The sequence below is a fragment of the Neofelis nebulosa genome, chromosome 7 (assembly GCF_028018385.1).
Source record: "Neofelis nebulosa isolate mNeoNeb1 chromosome 7, mNeoNeb1.pri, whole genome shotgun sequence".
NCBI classification, from domain to species: Eukaryota; Metazoa; Chordata; class Mammalia; order Carnivora; family Felidae; genus Neofelis; species Neofelis nebulosa.
The window spans coordinates 92,314,282-92,330,252 of NC_080788.1; positions in this window are offsets into that span (position 1 = coordinate 92,314,282).

Below are 15,971 nucleotides of genomic sequence, written 5' to 3' on the forward strand. Positions count from 1 at the left end.
TTTTCACAAGTCCATCCATGTTGTTGCAAATGGCAGGTTTTCATTCCTTTTTCTGGCTGGGTAATATTCCATTGCAAATAGATGGATAGACAGACAGATAAGATTAGAAAGAGAGGTATAGAGATAGAGATATCTATCTATCTCTGTCTATATCTCATACCCACTTTATCCATTTACCTATGGATGAACATTTGGATTGCTTCTGACAGGTATGAAGTGATACCTCATTGTGGTTTTAATTTACATTTCTCTGATGTTTAATGATGTTGACCATCTTTTCATGTATCTCTGGCCATCTGTATGTCATCTTTTGAAAAATGCCTATTCAGGTACTCTGGCCATTTTTAATTGGATTATTTGTGACTTTTTGATGTTGAATTGTATAAGCTTTTTATATATTTTGAATATTAACTCCTTACTGGATATATAATTTATAAATATATTATCCCATTCTTTTCATTTTGTTGGTTGTTTCCTTCACTGTGCAGATGTAGCCCCAATAGTTTATTTTGATGTAGCCCCAATCATTTAATTTTACTTTTGTTTCCTTTGCCTCAGGAGACGTATCTAGAAAAAGGTTGCTATGGCTGATGTCAGAGAAATTACTATCTGTGCTCTCTTCTAGGATTTTTTATGGTTTCATGTCTCACATTTAGGTCTTTAATCCACTTTAAGTTTATTTTTGTGCATGGTGTAGGAAAGTGGTTCAGTTTCATTATTCTGCAGGCAGCTGTCAAGTTTTTCCAACACCATTTGTTGAAGAGACTGTCTTTTCTCATTGTGTATTCTTGCCTCCTTTGTCACATTAATATTAGAAATGCCAAGCATGCAAGTACGTACCAAATTTGACTAAACTAAGGTTTCAATTAGCCATTGTATTAACATAGAGTATTTTATTTATGTCTTATTAATACTATTCATTTTTAAATACTAGGAATAGCTGAATTAGCAAAATTAAAATTTCCTTTTCTCAGGACCTATTTAGAGCTGTATCCAATTTGCATTGTTTCTTTACCAAAATCAACAAAAAGTATGTTATTACATTTTTTTTTTTTCAACGTTTTTTTTTTATTTTTATTTTTGGGACAGAGAGAGACAGAGCATGAACGGGGGAGGGGCAGAGAGAGAGAGGGAGACACAGAATCGGAAACAGACTCCAGACTCCGAGCCATCAGCCCAGAGCCTGATGCGGGGCTCGAACTCACGGACCGCGAGATCGTGACCTGGCTGAAGTCAGACGCTTAACGACTGCGCCACCCAGGCGCCCCACATTTTTAATCTTTAACAGCATGACCAATAAAGAACACAAGTGTCTTAATATTAAGGCTTTCCGTTTTATCTTTATAATTATTATAAAACTGATACATGTATTTGAGAATAGAATGAAACTGAAAAGAAAGCCTGTTGGCTCATGTCACCACATTCATAATTCTTAATACTTTTTTATAGCTCTATTTTTATTACTTTTAGATACTTTAGATACTTTATTACTTTTAGATTGACTTAATACTTTTAGATTGACTCCAGACAATGAAAGCGGAAAAAATTTAGCTCACTTGTGTGAACCATCGCCTCCCCATATTCTCCTCCTTATGTGACTGAGACTTTCAGATATACAATTATTGTTTCTTTAATTGGTTATTTTGAGAGAGAAAGATTTTCAGAAATTTTACTCCTTCAAATTCGCTATTTCTTAAATCTGTATTTTGTAGGTATCCTTGAATCTCTATTGTGTAGGATAATTTTCCTTCTCATCACTGTCTTTTTAATATCAAGGTGATAAAATGCACATCTTATTTTATAATAAAAAGTGCCTTCTCTTCAACTATAAGCTTATTTTAAATATAAAAAGCCACCGTGCTTAGGTTAGAAAAAAATGCATAATTAATATTCACCATAAAACGAAATGATAAGCAATTTAAGCAACAAACTCTCTGTGGCATATGATTGCTTTTTTGCTACAAAGGGTTTGTTGCTTAAATTGTTTTCTGTTATAAACTAAATCTGGGAGCCTGGGTGGCTCAGTTGGTTAAGCGTCCAACTGTCAATTTCAGCTCAGGTCATGATCTTGTAGTTCCTGAGTTTGACCCCAGCGTCTGGCTATGCACTGACAGTACAGAGCTTGCTTGGGAATCTCTCTCTCCCTCTCTCTCTCTTCCCCTCCCCTGCGCCCTCTCTCTCTCTCTCTCTCTCTCTCTAAATAACTAAACATTAAAAACATTTTAAATAAATCTTGTTTTGGTATTTTTTCTGAAGGAAGACTATAGAAAGGAGAAGACATGTATTACCCAGTTTTCTTTTTCTGTTAAAAATGTTTTTCTTCTGCTCTGAGTTCTCTTTTATCCATTCTGTTTTTGCTGTATGCATACATTAACTTTTAAAAATTTTTGAAGGCATTCTTTAAGGTTTTTTTAAAAAAAAATTATCTCTGTCCTCAGAGCAGGGTTTTTGTTTGTTTCTTTGTTTGTTTTTGTTTGTTTTTTTAAATAACCAAACTGTCCCCTCTGGACCTTCCTAGATAGAATGCCAAATGTGCTATTTCTGTCATATAATGGATTGCTATCATAGTCACACAAAATTATGACTCAGGGGATAAAATAAATTTCAGCTCAGGTAGGGCAGCTCTGGTCAGAGTCACTTGATATCCAATGGTGTGATAATTAGTTTCAATCAATATCATGAAAGATGTTACTTTACAAGCAGTGAGTAATTTTTACAGTATATTTTATACAGAATATTTGCTCCATAGCCCTAAAAATGTACACTGTGATTCTCATATTAGGGTGGTAAGAACACCATCCAGCATTTTAATCCATTACAGAAAACGGCACAGGATCTTCTGGGTAATAAGTTCTGGGAATTAATAAGCTTGCCACCCACTTGATCACAGCAGAGCTCTGGGACTCCCTTAGAACTGGAAATATTCCCAAGACTGATCAGTACTTCTAAGTACACCCACCAAGCAATGTGGCTCTTTTTTAATAATATCTGAGATGCAAGGAGTGCCTGGGTGGCTCAGTCAGTTGAGCATCCAACTTCTGCTCAGGTCATGATCTCTTGTTTGGAGAGTTCAAGTCCCGCATTGGGCTCTGTGCTGACAGCCTCAGAGCCTGGAGCCTGCTTCTGATACTGTGTCTCCCTCGCTCTCTGCCCCTCCCCACTCATGCTCTGTCTCTTTCTCTCAAAAATGAATAAATGTTAAAAAAATTTTTAATAGTATATGAGATGCAAAACCTTATCTTTTATGTTACAGGGAATATCATGTGAAAGTTTACATATATGTCATCTGCAGTGTCTTGTGAAGTTCTTCTCCCATGCCTTGGGATCTGTTTCTTACAGTTTAGAGCATTTTCATTTTTCCTGTGTACCAGATCCAATCAACATGATGTCGTCACTACACTGGACCAATCTGACGTTCAGCTAATGATAGAAATTCCTGTGTAGTATTTAGTGACAGAAAGCAGGGAATTTAAAATATCCCTTGGGCAAAATAGGGAGTAGATTCCAGCATCCTTCCTACATACAAGCAAACTATTTTTACGGATAGGATGTGGGGGGAAAAAGCATAGTTGTCAGATTTGTATTCCCACAAGGGATGTGCAGATTGGGCTGTTTTGGTAAGAATACCATAGATAGCACAGCAGCTGCCATTACTGTTACCATCTTGTTAAGTGACGATAGGCTGACATGATCTTTCTGTATCTCACAGGCAACAGTTAGGTAAATGGAAATGGGATATGATGTGAGCTACAACTCTGCATCCTTCGGCATTAATCTGCAAATCCTCAAAAATTATGGTAGGGTTTCTGCTAAGGGATGGGAGGTAATCAATGTTAAGTATTTTCACATTGCCATTCCCACTGTAGTTGTTTATACTCACTGGTTAGGAAATAATATGTAGATTCTTATTTGTATTCAGGTATTAGAAAAATGACCACAGAAGAGTCCACAGACCCACTTTGGCACAGATGTGAGCCATTAGCCAATTTGTCAATTGACCTCTATAAGTTCCTAGTCTTAAATGAGTGTCATGGCGATGTTTGGGTTTACTAATCTGTCAGCTAATTCACTATATAAAACAGCTTTTTTGGAGGTGTGAGATTTACCCTTTTCCGAGTATACATGTATCCCCATAAATGGACTCAGGTTTAGTTGGGGAAGAATTAGGTATTAGATATTTTATATTCTTGTAGAGCCAACTTCAAAGCAAAACAAACATGCAAAAAACCTGACAATCTCTTTCAATCAATAGCCTCTGGGTATGGGAAGATGTTTAGTCTGGGAACTGAGTTAGAGATTACCATTTACCTTCACCTTTGAGGCAGCTGATGGCAGCCTGCTGCTTTCCAGACGTTTCCTTTTCTTCTAGGTCATAAAATCCAGTAACACATCATTCATTTTCCATCATTTTACTTCTATACATTGATGTACTAGCCACTGCTCTGAGTGACTACAGATGAATTCACTCTAATTTCTCCTCAGGTTTTATTTCCTGGAGAGCCTTTCTTTCCCCATGACAATGAGATTGCACTAGTGAGGAGAACTAGTGTCTCTGAGAAGATCTGCGTTGACCCTCTGCTGTAGTCCACTGTCACAATGAGAGCTGTTGTCTTGCAACCAAGATCTTCGATATCAATAAGGATAATATGAGTCAAAAATAGCAGAATCTGGGGTGCCTGGGTTGCTCAGGCGGTTAAGCATCTGACTTTGGCTCAGGTCGTGATCTTATGGATCATGAGTTCAAGAGCCCCGCATTGGGTTGTCTGCTGTCAGCACAAAGCCTCTGTCCACCTCTCTGCCCCTCCCCTGCTCATGCACACACTCTTTCTCTCACCAATAACCTTGGCGGGGGGGGGGGGGGGGAAAGAATAGCAGAATCTGCTTTCTGTTTCTTCAGGGATTATACTTAAGAGGCAGTTTTTTGGGGCTCACAAGATAATTCGACCCAGATATTCTTGGTTCACTGCAGTGTCTGTTTCTTTTTCTTTATAACTCTGTCAAGGCAGTTCCTACATCACCTCCTTGTTTACTGCAGGATATCATCATGCCCAAACCAGTGTCCTGAATAGGACATTACCCCACAAAAGACAAGATAGTACTTTTATGCCAACAAATTTTCTCTTATCTAGCCTCAAGTTTTACCTCCTACACCAGATTCCAGGGCCCTCCAGATCTCCCCCGCATATATCAGTGAGGTGGCTCTTCGGTGTGTGCAAAACCCCTGGCAGAGGCTTGGGCTGTGATTCTACCCTAGTTGTTAGTTTGAAGATGGTATTTATAAAGTAGGGGTAAACATTATGCAGAAGAAACATCATCTTATGAGGCAACTGCCTCCGATTAGGCTTTTTTAGGGTCTTCATGACAAAGGTTTTTCCTTTCTAGCTGATGAAAGAGGCTGCTGCTACCAGCTTGGAGGCTTCAGGGAAATCTGAGCTGGAAGATCCTCAGACTGTTCCACACTAATGACTCTGTCCTAGCACTCAGATCTCATCATTTCTCTATGGGGACCCTGACTTCTGTTTAGAAGACTTATTGAGGCTCCGTATTTATCTTCTGCATCTCCTACTTAAAATTAACTCCTGGGTCTGAGTTCCATCCCAGTTTGCCCAGAGGCTATAGGAGTTAAAGACACCTTTGATAACAGCTTGAGGACTCTCTTTCTTGTGTGCCTTGAGTTGTTACTTGGTTATCCTGAATTAACACAATTTGTGAGTTTTTTAAAGCCCTTAACCAAAGCCTCTAAATCTACAGCTCTTATAATTACAGTTACCCTCTTATGTTACAGATTTATTCAATGGCCCTAGAATGGAGAAGGGGAGATCATGCTCTAAAGGCAACTCCTACCCCATTAGGTCTCATGGTCAGGGTTTTTTGGGGGGTTAGGGTGATCTGACAAACCAGCTGATGTCTAGTTTTTCATGGAAGGGATAAGTGGCTTCTCAGAATCTGAGGGTCACTTCTTTTCTTCTAAGGTGTAGTGTGATCTGCCATTGCACTGGTAAGTGTGTTTTGTTTGTTCGTTTTTACAATTAGATGGTAATGATCCCAAGGTGATCTGTGGGTTAGCCAGGTATCTGAACTGGATCAAAGTGATTGAAAACAGGGTCATAGAGGGCTTGTTTGGAGCTGTGGCTTCCTGGCATCTGGCCTTAGTTTCTGGTGGCAAGCAGCACCTGTAATCAGAGCTAGAAAATGGATTATTGTGGCTTGTTAGTGAGTTCCTGGTGAGAATACTGCTACCTCCTAAAGTCAATGATTTTCTTTCTGTATACACACCTCAGTAAAGTGCTGCTATAAACAAGAACTGGTTTTTTTTGTTTGTTTTTGTTTACCTTTCCAACTTTCCACAAGGAATGTTTCTTCTTACCATCCGACCAATCAGTAATTACCAAGTTCAGAATCCCATCCTATATTATACTTTTTAGCACAACTATAACTAAGAGTTGTAGCCTGGGTTTGCCCCCTGAAAAAGACCTGGAGTCAAGGGTTTGCATGTAGGCAGTCTTCTTGGGGAGGTGACCCCAAGGAGCAGCAGTGGGAGACTGTAAAACTGGGGAGAAAAGCTTAATCCAACTGTAGGTTATTGAGCTAACAAGGGCTTGATCCTATTGACACCTTTAAGGAGCCACATAGAATCCATCTGAGAATTGACTGCCTGAGTATATATGTATCAAGCAGAGTTTCATCTTACTGCATTTTAACTCCCTTACATGTCTAGATTTGCACATAAGTCAGAATTGCTGAGTGGGTTCCAATAGTCATCCCAGTGAAGGCCGTGGTGATGACCCAGGGCAGAACGTGAGAGCAATGGGACTGCTTGCCAAAACAGCTAGGGTAAGTAAAAACAGGTGGACCAGAAGGGACACTGAAAAAGTTTAACATGTGTTGTAGCAACTCACCTCTAAGTCACTCTTTGACACATAGTAACAATGACTCTCATAGAAGGGATTTTTCATTATGGTGTTCTTTGTAATATCACATATTATAATCAACTTATATCAAAAGTTTCCTTAGTGACAGGGTGACCTAAAACTTAGTATAGAACACTATACAGTGGACAAAATAAATAGTTTTTATGTGTAGAGAATGGCATCATAAACATAAAATAGGAAAACAATCCAAAAACATAACTTGTTATATAAAAGCATGTATATGTGGTAAAATTACAAAACCTAATAAGGGAAGGAAATATACGAACTTCAGGAGAGTGTTTATTGCTAGCAAAATAGAGACACAAAGTGTACATGATGTATACCTGATATTTTATTATATTTACACTTTTTTCTTTTCTTTTTTTTAAGTTTATTGATTTATTTTGAGAGAGAGAGAGGTTTACAAGAAGGCTCCACACTGTCAGCACAGATCCTGACACAGGGTTCATTCCACAAACTGTGAGATCATGACGTGAGCCAAAATCAAGAGTCAGATACTCAACCAACTGAGCCACCCACATGCCCCGTATATTCCTACTTTTTTCTAAGGTTAGGATATTTTCTTTTAATTAAAATGGGTTTCAAAAAAAAGTAGTAAAAGATACAATCCTATGATACAGCAATTGCACTACTAGGTATTTGTACAAAGTATACAAAAATACTGATTTGAAGGGACGCATGCACCCTGACGTTTATAGCAGCATCATCAACAATAGCCACACTATGGAGACAACCCAAATGTCCGTTGACTGATGAAAGGATAAAGAAGTTGTGATATTATTAGTATTATTTGTATTATTCAGCTATAAAAAGAATAAATCTTGCCATTTTCAACAACGTGGATGGAACTAGAGAGTATTATGCTAAGGGAAATAAGTCATTAAGGGAAAGACAAATACCATATGATTTCACTCATGTGGAATTTAAGAAATGAAACAGATGAACATAGGGGAAAAAAGAAGCAAATAACAGACTCTACTGTAGAGAACAAACTGTGGGTTGTTGGAGGAGAGGTGGGTGGGGGAAAGGCTAAAGGGGTGATTTTCTAAGAGTTTCTATTATGAAGGGAAGTTACATTTTGTCAAATACTTTTTTGCATCATTGAGATTATTATGATTCTTTTCTTTCATTCTGATAATGTGAAATAGCACATTGATTGATTTGAATATATTAAACCATTCTTGCATCCCAGGGATAAATCCCACTTGACCATGGTGAATGGTCCTTTCAGTGTGCTGCTGAATTCAATTTGCTAGTATTTTATAGACAGTTTTGTATCTATATTCATCAGGGATATTGGCCTGTAGTTTTCTTTTCTCATAGTGTTATTTTCTGCTTTTGATATCAAGATAATTCTGGCCTTCTAAAATGAGTTTGGGAGTGTTTGCTCCTGTTCAAATTTTGGGAACAGTGTGAGGACTGGTGTTAATTCTTCTTTAAATTAGAGGTAAATTTCACCAGTGAAGCCATCGTGTCCTGGGCTTTTCTGTGTAGTGAGATTTTTTTATATTTTTATTAAAGATTCCACATCATTACTAATAACCGGTTTATTCAGATATTCTATTTCTTCTTAATTCTGTTTTGGCAAGTTGTATGTGACTAAGAATTTTTGCATTTCTTCCAGGTTGTCCAATTTCTTACTATATAGTTATTAATACTCAGTGCACATTTTTAAAGAGAAATTTGGTAAAGCACATATAAGTTATTCATATATTGACACAGAAAGTCCAGTTTAGGATTTATCTCAAGAAAAATATCCAAACTTGTGTTGAGTATAGTTTTGCTTATGCTTTTATATTTTGTTTGGTTTTATTTTTAATAAATGTAAAATGTCTATTTTGATATTTCTTATATCTGATATTTGGAAAAAAGTGAATGGCTGATATAATAAAGTGCGGTGCATCATTTGTTGGAAATTACATTTAAAAATGTTTTTATGTAGGTGCGCCTGGGTGGCTCAGTCGGTTAAGCCTCCAAACTTCGACTCAGATCATGATCTCACAGTTCGTAGGTTCGAGCCCACATCAGGCTCTGTGCTGAGAGCTCAGAGTCTGGATCCTGCTTCAGATTCTATGTCTCTCTCTCTCTCTCTCTCTCTCTCTCTGCCCCTCTCCCATCTCTCTCTCTCTCTCTCTCTCTCTCTCTCTCTCTATCAAAAATAAATAAACATTACAAAAAATTAAAAAATGTTTTGATTTAGAGCATTTGATACTGCTGCATATGTTCATGATGCAGTTTGCAGCATATGCATAGAATCCAACTAATTTAAAATGTGTGTGTGTGCCTATATACAAATTGTTTTCTTAGTATACTTAACTAAAAACACATTTTTAGAAATATACAAAATATAGAGCTATGTTAATTTTTATCATATTCTTTTATTGTAAATAATATATATCGGGCCATAATTTTCCTCTTTGTACTTTAGTTCATGCTCATTCCTTCAAATGAGAACACTGTTAGTTGATATTGTGGAACTTCAGTATGATAACTAGTTATTTATAACTTTGATTACTTCAATAACCTGCGATAAACTTAGTGTGCATCGTTTTTAGTGACTGGTCACTTGGTTTTGAGAGATAGACACATCGTGTTAAAGGACACATTATACTTTATTAATAATAGATATTCAGATATAATCCATTGTGAGCTCTAGTTGATTAATCAAGATTTTGTCAAGAAAACAAAGGCCATTCTAAGTATTTTAATCAAGAAGGTATTTAATGCAGGAAGCTAGCGTCTCCATAAGCATGGATTACCTGAAAAACATGTCATTCAATAATCAATTATAGGATTCTCATTGAAGACTCCATGAATGATGTCACTTGCTTGTAGTGTCCAGTTATTGATTAGCATGAGCTTGTCCAGAAGTTTCTAAGAATTTGCCATCTAAAGCTTTTTGGCAGCTTCTACCGTATAATAATAGTTTTCTTTTTTTCATTTTCCAAATCACCTATGAACGACATTCATACATAGAATCTAACCCAGAAACCTACTCTCGAGGAATTTTGACAAATTGATTGCCCAGGCTTCTTCTCACAGGTGTGGAAGGAGGCAGAGCTGAGGTAATAATCAACAATCAGGTACACCTGAGACTAAAGTTTATTAAAGATGATATTACACCGATTATGTTTACCAACCATCTGAGAGAAAAGAGAAATGTAAAATAATTCATTTTATTTTGGCTTGAGAACTTAATTTCATAGCAACTTCTTAAATTTAAGTTTACTTTGGGAGCAAGAACTTATAATGCAGACAAGAGATGATTTTATGTTGGAGAGATACATGTGTATAGACTGGCAATAAATAGTAAGGGAACATCAAGAATAAAAAATGGTGGTCTCAGTATGCAAAATAGACTTGCCTAAGATTTATGGCATCAAAGTGGCCAATTTGTCCACATGATATGGAATACTTTGCTCTACATAGCTACTTTTTTTTATCTTGGTCTCTATTTCAATAAATCCCCATTTTTTAAATGTCCTTTATCATTAATTTTTTAAAAATAATATAACTGTAGCTATAACATCATTCTAGTCTTAATCCACTAATGGAAGTTACTATCTCAATAATATTCACTACAGATTAAAACCATTTTTCAGTAAATAGTTTGTTGCATATTTTATATCATATATTCTAGCATTGTATTTTATTATATTTATTGTATTTATTGCATTTTACATATCATACAGCATAGGATTTGATTTTTCTTTTTTTTTTCTTTAAGCAATCTCTTAACTGTCTAATAAAATCTATATGGACTATAAATATATAAAAACTGTATCAGTACTTTTAATTGATAAAATGTTGTATACAGAATTGAAATCCTGATCCCAATGTCTTCCTTTTCCTAACAGAGGCCATATTTATTCTAAAATAAGTATGTGTCAGCCTAGTACATAAATTAGTGGCTTTATTATACTTGATTGTTTCCACAAGTGATATAACGATTTACCCCAGATTATTCCTGATGATACAAGTCATTATACTTTACTCATTTCCCAGTACTATATGATGTCTTACTGTAAAAGTATCAAAATTTATCCATTTAATCTGATGGGATATTTGGGTTGTTTACATCTCTCTCTCTCTCTCTCTCTCTCTCTCTCTTAACAGCAAGGTCCCAATGCATTTAGGCAAGAATTCCTCTAAAGGACCTAAGATCAGAATTTGCTTCAGATACAACTAAAATAGTTTCTTTTTTTTTTTTTTACTGTTTATTTATTTATTTTGTAAGAGAGAGGACAAATAGAGGGACAGAAAGAGGAGAAGAGAGAGAATCCCAAGTAGGCTCCGTGCTGTCAACACGGAGCCTGATAAGGGCCTCTATCTCACCAACCACAAGATCATGACCTGAGCCAAAATCAAGAGTTGGATGCATAACGACTGAGTCACCCAGGTGCCCCAATAGTTTCATCTTTCACCCCTAACTCCCACTTCCAAACCTCCTATCATTTTTACTTTTACTCTCTTAACACATTTCCACTCATTTTGAGTACATATTACAAGCATCACTTAAATAACTTTTTCTTGAAGATGGAAAGCCACTTTCTTATGTAACTTGGGCACAGAGGTTAAAATGAGGATCTTTCTATCAGGAAGCCTGTGCCAGATGTAATGAAGGAAGTGCAGGGTACTAAAAATGGTAAATACAGGAATAGAAGATAATTGATGTTAGGAGCTAGAGAAGTCTTTTACAAGTTAGGTGAAACCTGAAGGATAAATAGATACTACCCAGATGAAGGAAGGATGGTAGAAAATGTTTAATACACAGAGAATATAATACAAATATTAAATGCTCAGGGACAACTGGGTGGCTCAGGTTAAGCATCCGAATCTGGATTTCAACTCAGGTCGTGTTCTCATGGTTCAAGGATTGAGTCCCACATTGGGCTCCATCCTGACAGTGAAGAGCCTGCTTGGGATTTTCTCTCTCTCCTCTCCATCTGTCCCTACTCCACTCTCTACCTCTCAGAAGTAAATAAACCTCAAAAAATTAAATGTGCAAATGGCTGAGCATAGTCCCATGTGGCTTGAGTCTGTAGGAGTGTCAAGAGCTGAAGAGAGAGCTTTGTTCATTTAGAAGCTTGGGTAGCATATTAAAATTATTTATTTTATCTTGACGGCAACAGAAAGCCAAATAATGTTTGAATTTTAGAATGATCATTTTAACAGGTAAAAATATAGAGTAGCCACATAAAACACAAAATAGGAAAAATAATTTTTAAGGAAGTCTGATAATTTAGAAAAGATACGGTGGCCATCCAAGGAGGTAGCAGCAAGACTCTAGAGATGTAGCTGGATTTGACAGATACTTAAGAGATTGAATTGGCTGGCTTAGTAATTATATAATATAGGAATTTAGGAAGGAGATCATCCATAAAATTTGTGCAGTATGAGGAAAAAAAATCACATACATCATAGAGCTGAGACACACATTTTTTAATGGATATATTCAGGATTAGGTGTAGGGCATTTGATACCTAGAGTGCATAGTTTTAAAACATTCCCCCCATCTATGGGCAAAATTATTTTCAATAATAGTCTTATCAGGAATAATAACTACAGTTTCATGACTCATTCTTTAGTTTTCAAGCAATTAGCAATAAAAAGAAAATAAATTTCAAAGACATTATTCAATTCCAGTAAAATATTTCATGTGTGAACTAAAATTTGTAATTTACCAATCAAAAAATAGTGTCCTGAAATTCATACTGTCTTTCACTATTTTACGTTTTAGAAACAGATGAAATCTCCATTAGTCTTATAAGTGATGGAATTGCAGTCACCTTTTTTGTTTGTTTTAGTTTAGTTTAGTTTAGGTTTTTGGTTTTGTTTTTTTTTTTTAATAATCATTATCTTTGCCAATTTGAATCTACTGGTTAAAGGCAGGAATGAGGAGTCCCACAGAGATTTGAGACAAAATGAGCTCCAGGGATTCCCAATCATTATGAACTTACTCTCAAAAGAAACATGTATGGATGAATCACTATGTATCAGGAAGCCAACTGCATAACTGAGAGATCCCTAGATTAATTCAATTTAGACTACAATGTACAATGTCAATATTTATTAAAACATAAGTAATGAATTGTGTTAATCTGAAGTAACGTATATATCATCTATAATAGTATATATAAACTATATATATATATATATACACATTGTATTTATGTGTATATGTGTACACATAAGTGTGATATTTAAATGTATGTATTATATATTGTTTATATAACTTAGAAATACAAAATACTCAGTTGTTTAAAGGCTAGTAATAAGTCTGATAATGCTTTACACGCCATAGCAATATCTGAAGGGGTGGAAAACAGCCTAGATCATTTCACCCCTGCTTCCTAATAACAGCCTATTTTGAATCTCTTTACCAAATCACTAAGTCACTCTTGTAAACCTGCCCCAAATCGTTTGACAAAGTAAGATAAAAGAGACAGGAGAAAAATTTACAATAAACAACAAAGGGATTTAGAAGATATTTAACTTCTAAGAAGAATGAAAAAAAAACCATTTTTTACTGAGTACTTTATAGTGAGCAGCTCTTGATATAATGTCATATCTATTTTTTATCGGAATGTTTATAATTAAACAACAGTGAGTTTATTGACAACTGTGCTCAGTTCTATAATCAAGCAAAAGGGATTTGATATTGTGTTCTATATAGGACAGAAAAAAATCAATTGTCTTCTCTCTCTCTTTTTTTTATAACATTTGAAAATTAATTTTCATTGAAGAATTGGTCAATAATTGCCATTTAACATATCATAGTACTTAACTAAACCCTCCATTTATGGAATTGAGGATAAAATTTATAAATTTCAAAAATACTATACTGTTTTGAAATATTCAATTAAAAGTACACAAAGAGAAAATTAAGGGCATATGTGATAAAATAATGACAAAAATAAAATCAATTTTCAAGTTACATTTTTAATAACAAACTTTATTACAAATATTGTGGCTTCTATCCCTTCCCAGGAGTTGGAAATAACTAGGTAGGTTTTATTAGACAACCAAGCAAAGTTTCTACAAGTCAGACAATCTGGGTTCAAATTTTTCTTCTATCAAATTCTCAGTCGTGTGACCTGAACAAGTCATTAAACTTCTGTATGTCTCCATATGGCCTAAAATATGTTCCCACTTTATAGTATTGTTTGGTTTATAAAATCCTCTTCACATCCACTAGTTTATCTAATACCTGATTCAGCTTCAGCTTTCCAAGGCTGTAACTTTATTCTCTGTACCCTTGGGGGAACATAAGTTTTCATAGTTGCTTTTGTGACTGATATTTAACCCTCATATAGATTTCTTTTATCCTGCTAATACCTTTAGGAATATTTTCTTCATTACTGTTTCTCAAGTTAAATCATTTTAATTGTGTTATTGGTATCCTTCCAGATACTTAACAGACAGTTCTTTAGTATTTAAATGCTCTACTTGAGACAAATGTATGTCTTGGAAAACATAAACTAATAAACCAAATATTTATTGGATATATTTTATTAAAACTCAACAATTTATTCCATAAATGCCTTTAGAATACATACATCATAATTCCATTGAATATTACCTAATTTATCTACCTAATATTCTTTCTTTTATTACTAATGTATTTTCTCCTTAAGATATTTGACATTTAAATGTAACCATCAAAAATAAAAGTGAGCATATCATGTGTTTATGATTAGAAATTAAATATTTTTATCATAAAATATGTATGGAAAATTCTAAAAAAATGCACCTTATGAATTTGTGTCTATAACAAATAATATCAGTATGTATTTTTGTGAGAAAACTGATGCTTTAAGCAGTTTTTCAAATAAAATACAATGTCAAGGAGCTGTAATATATATTTATTTTACAAAGATAATGAGAGGTGTAAAAGAATGCCATTCTCCATATAAAAGTAGGAAGCACCAATTTCGCCACTGATACTAATTTTGAAGACCTTTACATATATTTGAGAATTTTTGGGAAGGTTAAGCATTTGACATCATATATTTTAAAGTTATAATAATATAACATTTGCTTTTCCAATGTGATATCAAAAGATCTATACTTATGTCCTACTTAATTTATAAATAGCTAATTGTGAGAATAAATAATTAGCAGCAAACCAGAAGTAACAAGTTGTTATCACCACATAAATGATAATCTTCTAGTTTATCAAATAAATCAATGTGTTTTGGAGAGACAACTGTAATAAATAAGTCAATCTGTACTGTCTTATAACTGAGTATATATATTCATTTTTTGACATGATAAATACATAATGATTTCTACACATAACTGCAAGTAACTGTAATTCATCCCAGGTTTGTCCTCTTATAGTGTCATATTTGTAACACTGCAGTTAAGACTATGTTAGCACTTTCATTATAAAATCCATATTTTAAGCCATGACAATAATGTGATAAAAGTTATTTTCATAATTAAACTTGGATTGTAAGAGTGCTTTCTAGGAGATATTTTAAATAAATTTTAAAGGCTGTTTTTTTTCTAGAAGGGCGTATCTGATTATGAGGAGAGTGTGTACTGATAAGTGATGGGCTATTGGTTGTTCTAAATTACTTCATGTCTCTGTTGTGTAATGAGTATTTCTGTTAAATGAGAAAAATAAGAGATGTTATTAAATAACTTAGTTTTTCATTAAAAACAAACAAGTATTACGTTAGTTCTATAAACATATATTTAAAGTAAGGCGATAATTGATACACTACTATGTCTTTTGAAGGGTATCTTCAAGTTTTACAAAAAAAAGATTGATAAGCAGAAACATATGCATGAAATTATTTGACAACTTGGCAATTGCAAAATGAACTTTAAATTTCCTTGTTTGATAATTAACCGTATGATAAATAAAGCTAACTGAAATGATTTTGCCACACTTTGGTATTTGAACTACTTACATTTTAACCAAGCAAAAAAAAAAAAATGACCATAATAAATTAACAAATACTATTTTGAAAAACTATCTTACTTTTTCATGTTCAAATTCAATAGAAGACTACTAGCAGAATAGAAGTA